The sequence below is a fragment of the Hipposideros armiger genome, unplaced genomic scaffold (genome assembly GCF_001890085.2).
Source record: "Hipposideros armiger isolate ML-2016 unplaced genomic scaffold, ASM189008v1 scaffold_134, whole genome shotgun sequence".
NCBI lineage: Eukaryota > Metazoa > Chordata > Mammalia > Chiroptera > Hipposideridae > Hipposideros > Hipposideros armiger.
In genome coordinates this window covers 1,396,828-1,405,816 of record NW_017731484.1, presented here as the reverse complement: position 1 = coordinate 1,405,816, position 8,989 = coordinate 1,396,828, and positions in this window count along the sequence as shown.

Sequence of the window (8,989 nt, the reverse complement as noted above, 5' to 3'; positions counted from 1 at the left end):
CGTCCTCCACAACTAGACTGAAGAACAAAACGACAGCAACTTGTCTGTTCCCCTTCCCCCAATTCCCCAATAAAAATCTTAAAAAAAAAAAAATCTAGGTGGTAGATGCCTTGTATATTTTGTATCTTTAAGAGCACCAAGGCTCTGTAAGCTATTATTTAAAGAAAAGTGATTTTGAAGGAAAGTGGTGTGCTATGTGTCAACTTGACTAGGCTATAATCTGCAGTTACTCAATCAAAAACTAAATCAGGTATTGCTTTGAAGATATTTTGTAGACGTGACTAAGATTCATAATCAGTTCACTTCAAGTAAAGATTATCCTAGATCATTTGGGTGAGCCTGATTCAATCAGTTGAAAGCTTCTAAGAGCAGAGCTGAGAAGAAATTCCATCTGTGGACAGAAGCTTCAGCTCACAAAAGATTTCCTGATGGCCTACCTTATGAATTTTGAACTTTTCTAGCCAGCCCCACAATTGTAAAAGCCAATTCCTAGCAGTGAATTTATTAATATATATCTCCTACTGGTTCTCTTGCTCTAGTGAAAACTTGACTGACACAGTGGTAAAACTACAGTTATTAGTAAGTCTTCTTTATTGATATAATACTAGAAAATGATATGGAAGGGAGATTGATTTTAAGAATTATAACACCTCATAGTAAGTTAATAAAGAATGAGAAAGTACAAGGAAATCGTAAGGTAAAGAAGCCAAATGTACTAAACTGCTTATCTTATAATTTGATATCCAAAGTTATTTTTTATTAGATACCTACAAATAGGTCAATATAGAATTAAGGATGTTTTTGGACTTAAGATATTCACCAGTAGAATTAAAAACAGGGTGTTTGTGGTAGCCAGCCTCCAAGACAGCTCCCAATAGCCCTGCTTCCTGGTATTTACATTCTTGTGTTGTCCTTTTCCATATTGCTCTAGCATTGAAATGCATGATCTATAAAACACAGCAAAAGTGATAGTATGGCATTTGGGAGATTAGGTTATAAAAGGTATTGTGGCTTCTATCTTGACCCCTTCCTCTCTCTTGGATCATTTGCTCTGGGGGAAGCCAGCTGCTATGTCACGAACAGTCCGGTAGATAAATCCATGTGGTAAAGAATGAGACCTCTAGCTAACAGGCACCAACGAACTAAGACCTTTGGACAAGAGCCATGTGAGTGAGCTTGGAAGCAAACTTTACAGTCCTGCTCAAGTCTTCAGAATACTGAGACACCAGATGACATGTAGACTGCAACCTTATAACATACCCAATGCAAGAACTGCCCAGCTAAACCACTCCCAAATTCCTGACTATCAGGAATGGTGTGAAATAACAAATATTTGTTGTTTAAGCTGCTGCTTCCCTTCAAAATTGATTTAAAAGATATAAGGAAACAAAGTATAAAATTCATAAAAAAAAGGCAGAACTAAAGAAAGAAAAATAAAAGTTAGGAAGTGTTTATCTTAAAAATAAAACAGCCAGTTAGTCTCACTAGCAAAAATGGGTTTATTCAGGGGCCGGCCGAGTGGCGCGTTGGTTAAGAGCTGGCTTGGGATGCCAGAGGGCCCCGGTTCGGATCCCACATATGAGGGCCAGTGACGCTGCCCTCTACAGCTAGGATGCTGAAAAACAGCTCAACCTGGAGCTGAGCTGTCATGGGTCGCAGGCGACGGTGTGGGCTGCAGTCCCCTGCTGCAGTGGGCTGCCATAAGCTGCCATGTGTAGCCGGCAGCCAGCGTGAGCGGCCAGCAGCTGCTGTGAGCGGCCGTCCAGAGGCCGGCGACTGATCTGCCTCACCCAGGAGGAGCGCAATGATGGTGCCAGCTTGGGCCAGCGAAGCAACATCCTCCACAACTAGACTGAAGAACAAACCAACAGCAACTTGTCTGTTCCCCTTCCCCAATTCCCCAATAAAATCTTTAAAAAAAACAAAAGGGTTTATTCAGGAATAGCAGGGAATTGCAACTGGGGAGAATCATGCCATAGCAAAATACTATAGGCAGGTCCAGCAAACAAAGAAGAGGAATGTTACTTTATAGAGAAAAAGGATGAAGTTAGGAGGAGTTGTTTTAAATGAAAGTCCATTGGAGGAAATACATAGAGAGTTCAGTGTAGTGATAGCTTCTCATGGCTGAGTTGCCATGGTTCCCATTGGCTGGGCTTGCTGTTGAGCAAGGGGAAAATCTTCCTTCCTCCTGCTGGGGTAGTAAAATAGAGACACTTCTTGTTGGGAATGCAACATGGTCCCTTCCAGTTGGAGTGTGTAATTGACCTTGAGTCGTAGCACATGAGAGCTCCTCCATCTAGCCTCCTGACTCCATTTTAGATGAGGTCTCCTTTATTCAGTATCCCAGAAGCATAAAATAGACAGTAAGAAAAACCTAAGTGTAACAATTAAATTATTCTAAACAGTCTAAGTCTTGCTATTAGAAGGCAAAAAAAGTATAAATTATTTAAAAATCAATTATATATTATAAATGTACTTAATATACTTAAAAGTCAAAGTCTTAGAAAGGCTAAACATCAGAGAATGGTCAAAGATAAACTAAACTGATGAAAAAGGAAAGCAGTGAGAGCAATGTTGTTAGATAAAGTAAAACTTAGGGAAAGTAAGCATTTAAGGCAGGTGGAGTTATTGTATATAATAAAGGTCATAATGAAAATATAAAGAGGAATAGATATGGACTAACACGGCAGCTAAATATATAATGTAGATTGATAGGCTTATAATGAGAAAATGATAAATATACAATTACAGTGGGAGATTTTAATTCTCTAATATCAGTGACAGACTAAGCAGATACTATATAAACGCATGGAGGAAATAAACAACATAATTCATAATGCAGAACATTATTCCAGATTTTATATTCTACAAAAAATGGTTACACATGTTCACGTATAGAGATTGAGCATCCTAGGTTATGGAGAAAAACCTCATTAAAGACAATAAATGAAAACGTTTATGGGCTATATTTTCTGTTTACAATTAAATATTAATGGCATAAGTGTATTCTTATAAATAGTCCCTAATCACGTATACAATAAACAAGTGTCCACAAATTAGAACTTGGACAAAAAGTAAGAGAAAATGTGAAAAGAGACTGCTTTGTAGGCTATAAAAGTGTATGAAAAATATTAGTAATTATTATTAGTTACATATTTTTAAATAATAAAGAAAATGCCAACCTACATAAATTTTTGTGATGAAGTCAAAGCAATGTTTGGAGAAAAATGTACAGTTTTAAATATTATATTTCTTTTTTTCTTTCCTTTTTTTTTTTTTAAGATTTTATTGGGGAATTGGAGAAGGGGAACAGTGTTGGGAAATTGGGAGAGGGGAACAGCCAAGTTGCTGTCCTTCAGTTTTAGTTGTGGAGGGTGCAGCTAGCTCAGCTCCAAGTGCAGTCACCATCCAGCTGCCCATTGGCAGCTCGTGGCCGCTTAGCTCAAGGTGCTGTGTTCAATCTTAGTTGTGGGTGGGCATAGCCCACCATCCCAAGCGGGAGTTGAACTGGCAACCTTGTTGTTAGGGGCGTGTGCTCTCACTATCTGAGCCATCCTGACACCTGTTGGCAGCTCAAAGGCAGCTCAGCTTGGGCGCCACTCACTGGTCTATGTGGGAATCGATCCAGCGACTCTGTTGCTCAGAGCTCGCGCTCTTAACCAACTGAGACACTCGGCCGGCCCAATATTATATTTCTTGAGAGAGAAAAAAATTATGTAAAAAGCAACAACAAAATCCCTGAAAGTAAATAGAAGAATGGGGATAATTAAGACCAAAACAAAATTAAGCAGAAAATAAAAAGAATTTGATTATGCAAACATTATGAAATAGACAAGTCTCCAAACAAAAATAGTGAACTAGGAGATAGATCTGAAAAAATTATACAGAATAGAAAAAGATGACAAATGTGAAAAAGATAATGGAGGATATAGTGCAAGACTCTAACAAATCACTATTCAAAGTTTCAGAATAAGGAAAGAAAATGGGGCAAAAGCATTAATTGAAGAAATAATGGCTAACAATGTTTTAGAACTAAAGAAAGAATTCAATTCACAGATAAAAGAAATCCAATGAACCGCAAGCAAAATAATTAAAAAGAGACTGACAACAGGAAAACTACAAAACAAAAACCAAAAAAAAAAAAAAGACATTTGAGGCAACCATTAAAAAAAGAGAGATTGCCCTCATATGTGTCATAATTAGAATGACAAAAGACTTTATTAACAGCAACAACTGAAGCTAGAAGTTAGTGAAGTAATATTTTAAGTTGTTTATAATGCTGACATCAGTGACTGTCAACCTCAAATTCTGTGACCAGTGAAAATGTCTTTTAAAAATGAAGCCTAAAAAAGAAAACTTTTAAACACAGAGTTTGCCACCCCAGATCTTCATGAAAGGAAATTCTAGAATGTGTATTTCAGACAGAAACAAAGTGATCAGAACAGATGGATCATCTAAGATGGAAAAATAACTAAGAATAAAATGATGATATGCACATAGGTAAATCCAAACAAACACTAGCCACATAAAACTATAATAATAACAATGCCTTATGAAATTAAGAAAGACAAGATAAAATTAAAATATATGACAGCATTAACATATAAAATTGGAAGGGAGTGACTGGAGTTGAAATGTTCTAAGTTCTTTTGTTGGAAGGGGAGGTTAAAGATTCTAATTCACTATACATTTTTTATTTATCTCTCCATATTATTTTCCTTTAAATTCTTGAGTATATTTAAAATAACTTTAAAATTTGCTGCTACTAATCCCATCATCAGTGTCATTTCTGCATCTGTTTCTATTGACTATTTTTCTCCTGGTTATGGGTCATATTTTTCTTCTACTTAGCATACTACTAATTTTTAATTGAATGCTGGACATAGTGAATGCTTCAGTGTTGAGTGACAGATTTTGTAGCCTTCTTTTAAAGAGTGTTGATTTTTGTTTTAGCTGGCAGTTAAATTATTTGAGGATTACCTTGATTGTTTCAAGATTTGTTTTAAAGCATTGTTAGAGTGGGTTTAGCGTAGCCATTATTCTAGGATTAATTTAGTCCTACTAGTAATGCTTGACCATTCTGGGATCTCTATTGAATGCCCCAGGTATTTGAAAGTTCTCGCTTTTCTGGCTCATTGAATTTTCACCTTATTGCCCCTCAGTAGTTCTTTGTCCAGCTTCAAAGAGTTTTACCCTATGAATGTACAGATTGGTATTCAGTGAAGAAAAAAACAACAACCCAGTGCAGATTTCTAGAAATCTTTCTCTATGTAGCTATCTCTTCTCTGGTACTCTACTACATGAATTTCAACTGCCTCAGTTTCTCCATATTCTAACATCTGTCTCCTCAATTCAACAAATCCACTGTACTCTGATTGGGTACTTCCTCCCTAGGTCATGGTTCAGAAGTACCTCCAAACTTAAAGCCAGGATGATCGCAAGATTTGTTTGTTTCTGTTCTTTAAGGGATCATAACCCTTTGCTGCCTATTGATCAATGTGGGAAATAGCTTGTTTTGTCCATTTTTCTAGTGGTTTGTGGTATATACAGGGAAGGGGAAGTTCTAGTACTAGCTATTCTGTCATGGCCAGATCATGATTCACTTTAGCCTATGAGAAATTAGGAATGCATGTTAAAATTTCTAAAAACAAAAGAATAGATAGTACATACTTGTGGTAGATGGCAAAATGACCAAAAATTCTCCCCATCCCCAAAAGAGATGAAGTCTATTTCTCTTCTCTGCTCCTTAAATCTGGGTTGGCTATGTGATTTGCTTCTAACTTTAGCGAATAAGAAGAAAGCAAAGTAATGAAGAGTGTCTGTGTGTTAGCACTCACTCACTAGGAGCTCTTAGAACTTCAAGCTGCCACAGAAAGAAGTCTAAGCTACACAAGAGAGATGTGGCCCAGTCAATAGTCACCCCTATTGCTCTAGGCAACAGCCTATCAACCACCAAAAATGTGTGAGGTCATCCTAGGCCACCTAACTACTAACCAACCTGCCAAATGGCCACAAATGCAGAGATCCACTGAACTGACCTAGACTGGAAGCATGGTCCAGATGTCTCAGTAATTGGCCAAACAAATGGTTATTGTTTTAAGCCACTGAGTTTTGTCGTTGTTGTTTGTTTTTGGAGAGGAGAAATTGTTGTACAGCAAGGGCTAACTTTATATAAACTTCAAAGACTAAAGGTAAAAACTAGAATAAAAAAAAACCCCAATAAAAGACAATAAAGGCAACGGACAAAAAATAAACAAAAGACAGGCAAAAAGCACTAAATGACAGAAACCTAATTATAATAATAACTATAAAAAATGTAAGTGGACTAAAAGATACAGTTAAAAATCAGAAACTGCCAGACTGGATTTTTTTTTTTTTAATAACTATATGGGATGTGCTAGAGACCCACCTAAAACAAGATGTTTAAGTCACAATTAAAAAGATGGAAATTAACAAATACACTTTTAAATAACTCATGAGTAAAAAAAAATCATAATTAGAAAAATCTAACAATAGCATAAATATTATATATCAAAACTTGTGGTACACAGCTAAAGAAGCACTTAGAGGAAAATTTATAACTTTAAATGCTTATCAAAAGAAAGAAAACAGACTAACAATTATTAAGTTAAACATTCATCTTAAGAAGGTGGGGGGTGGGGGAAGAGCAAAATAAACCCAAAGAGAATAGAAGGAAGAAAATAATAAAGATAAGAATGGAAATATAATGTGAAAATATAATAGAGAGAATAAAAAAAATCAAAATGGTTAATAAAACTGACAAATTACTAATGAAATTGATTGAAAAAAGAGCAATGACACAAATGATATTATGAATGAAATGGTATATAACTATAAATGCTGCAGACATTGAAATACAGCAAACAATTTAATGCCAAGAAGTTAAAAAAGTTAGATGAAAAAAAGTCCAGAAAGTATAACTCACAAGAACTGACTCAAGAAGAAATAGAATACTTACATTATCTTAGAATCATTAAAGAAATAGTACAGTAGTTTCAAATCTTCTAACAAAGAAAACTCAAGGCTGTGATCATTTTACCAGAAAGTTCTACCCACATTCAAGGGACAGTGCCAAACTTAAACTATTTTAAACTATAAGAAAAGTAAACTCTCTACATCATTTTATATAAATAAATGACCTTTGAAAAACATAGACAAAATAGATCATGACTTTTCCAACAACCCAATAGTACATATCTATTAGACTACAGTCTGAAATAAAATTTAACATTACATATAAGGATATTACCACAAAAAACTTGTTCTCAATGTAATGGACACTCCTAGTTGTCTACCAGTATCCATTCTCCCTTTCTACTTTATTATTTTAGTTTGTGTTCCTTCAAAAGCCAATACTGAGGTCAAGATTTGGGTACAAGTAGTTTATTTGGAAGATGATTCCAGGAAACAAGTATGAGAGCAGGGAAGTAAACAGGGATGACAAGAAAGCTAATAAAAGTTGCTTTGATAAGCTGGTTAAGCATTGTGGGTAACTGGGGTTCAATCTGCTGGAGACCCTCTGAGAGACTGTATAGAACATGCCTCAGAATTGAACCAAGAGTATTTTTCCTCATCTCCAGTCCCTTATTAGGTGAGGGTTGCTCTAAGAATATTAACCTCAGGCAGCATGTAAATTGATCCAAGCTTCAGTGGCCAGAGAACACCCTCAGGCAGAGATGCAAGAAGTGATTGTTTTGTACAGCAAATGGTCTGCAGGGCCCTCTGGGAGGCCAAGGAAATATGGGCTGGGCACAGATAGAGTCAGCCATGGTAACACAACAATGATTTTATCTGCTGTGGTAATACATTGATCTAAATGTGCTTACTGTTTGTAAACCTAATTTTTCCTCCTGAACAATTCATAAATTGAAGCCCTAACACTCCCACACCCCCATTGTGACTAGAGATAAGGCCATTAAGGAGGTAGGGTGGGATCATAAAGATGGCCCCTAACCCAACAGGACTGCTGTCTTTATAAAAAGAAGGAAATACCAAATAGCTCTCCCTTTCGTTACACACACAGGAGAAAGGCCATGTGAGGACACAAAGAAAAGGCAGCTTTCTGTAAGCCAGGAAGAGAGCCCTTACCAAAACCCGAATCTGGTGGCACCTTGATCTGGGACTTCTAGCCTCTAGAAATGTGAGAAAAGAAATTTCTATTGTTTAAGCCACCAAGTCTGTGGTATTTTGTCATGGCAGCCCAAGCCGACTAATGCTCTGACTTTCTCAGAAATCCCTGTAGCTAGGGCTGAACAATAAGATTTGGTTACGGCTAAGGATATGTCAAGAAGCCTTTGGGTAGAAACTCTGGGAAAGCTTTTTAAAAAGGACAGATTCAGGTTGCATGCTCCTGCAGGCTCCCTCTATTTTCCTAGCAGAGCAGCAGTCAGTCCTTTCTTGGGATCACAAGGGGACAGGTATAAGAATAATGCCCAATGTGACAAGGGGAGCAGCAGGGAAAGATAAAATAGTTTGGGTGTCTGATAGCATCATTGGACTACCATACCAGTACTGGTTTGTGCTCTGTACCAACGGATGGCGTATAGCTGGACTACCTATCTCAGATTTCTTATTGTCAGCAACATAAATTGATATTTGTTTAAGTTACTGCTACTTGGGTTTTGTGTTACTTGTAAGTTTCCAGATGATATCATATTCCCAAATGATGAACCCAAGGAGAAAAGATGGAAGAACAAGAAGTTACAACGTATGTGAAGCCATAGCATAAACTGAAGCATCAGCTCTACTCTATACCTTGCTTGCCCTTCAAAGAGGAGGGGTGAGTTGAGTTTTTAAACCACTCTTTGTATGTTAAACATCGATAAACAATAAATGAAATAAAATATAAGCAAAATTCACATGAATTTTTTTTTCTAATTGGGGAATTGGGGGATGGGAACAGCGTTGGTGAATTGGGGAAGGGGAACAGACAAGTTGCTGTCCTTTTGTTCTTCAGTCTAGTTGTGGA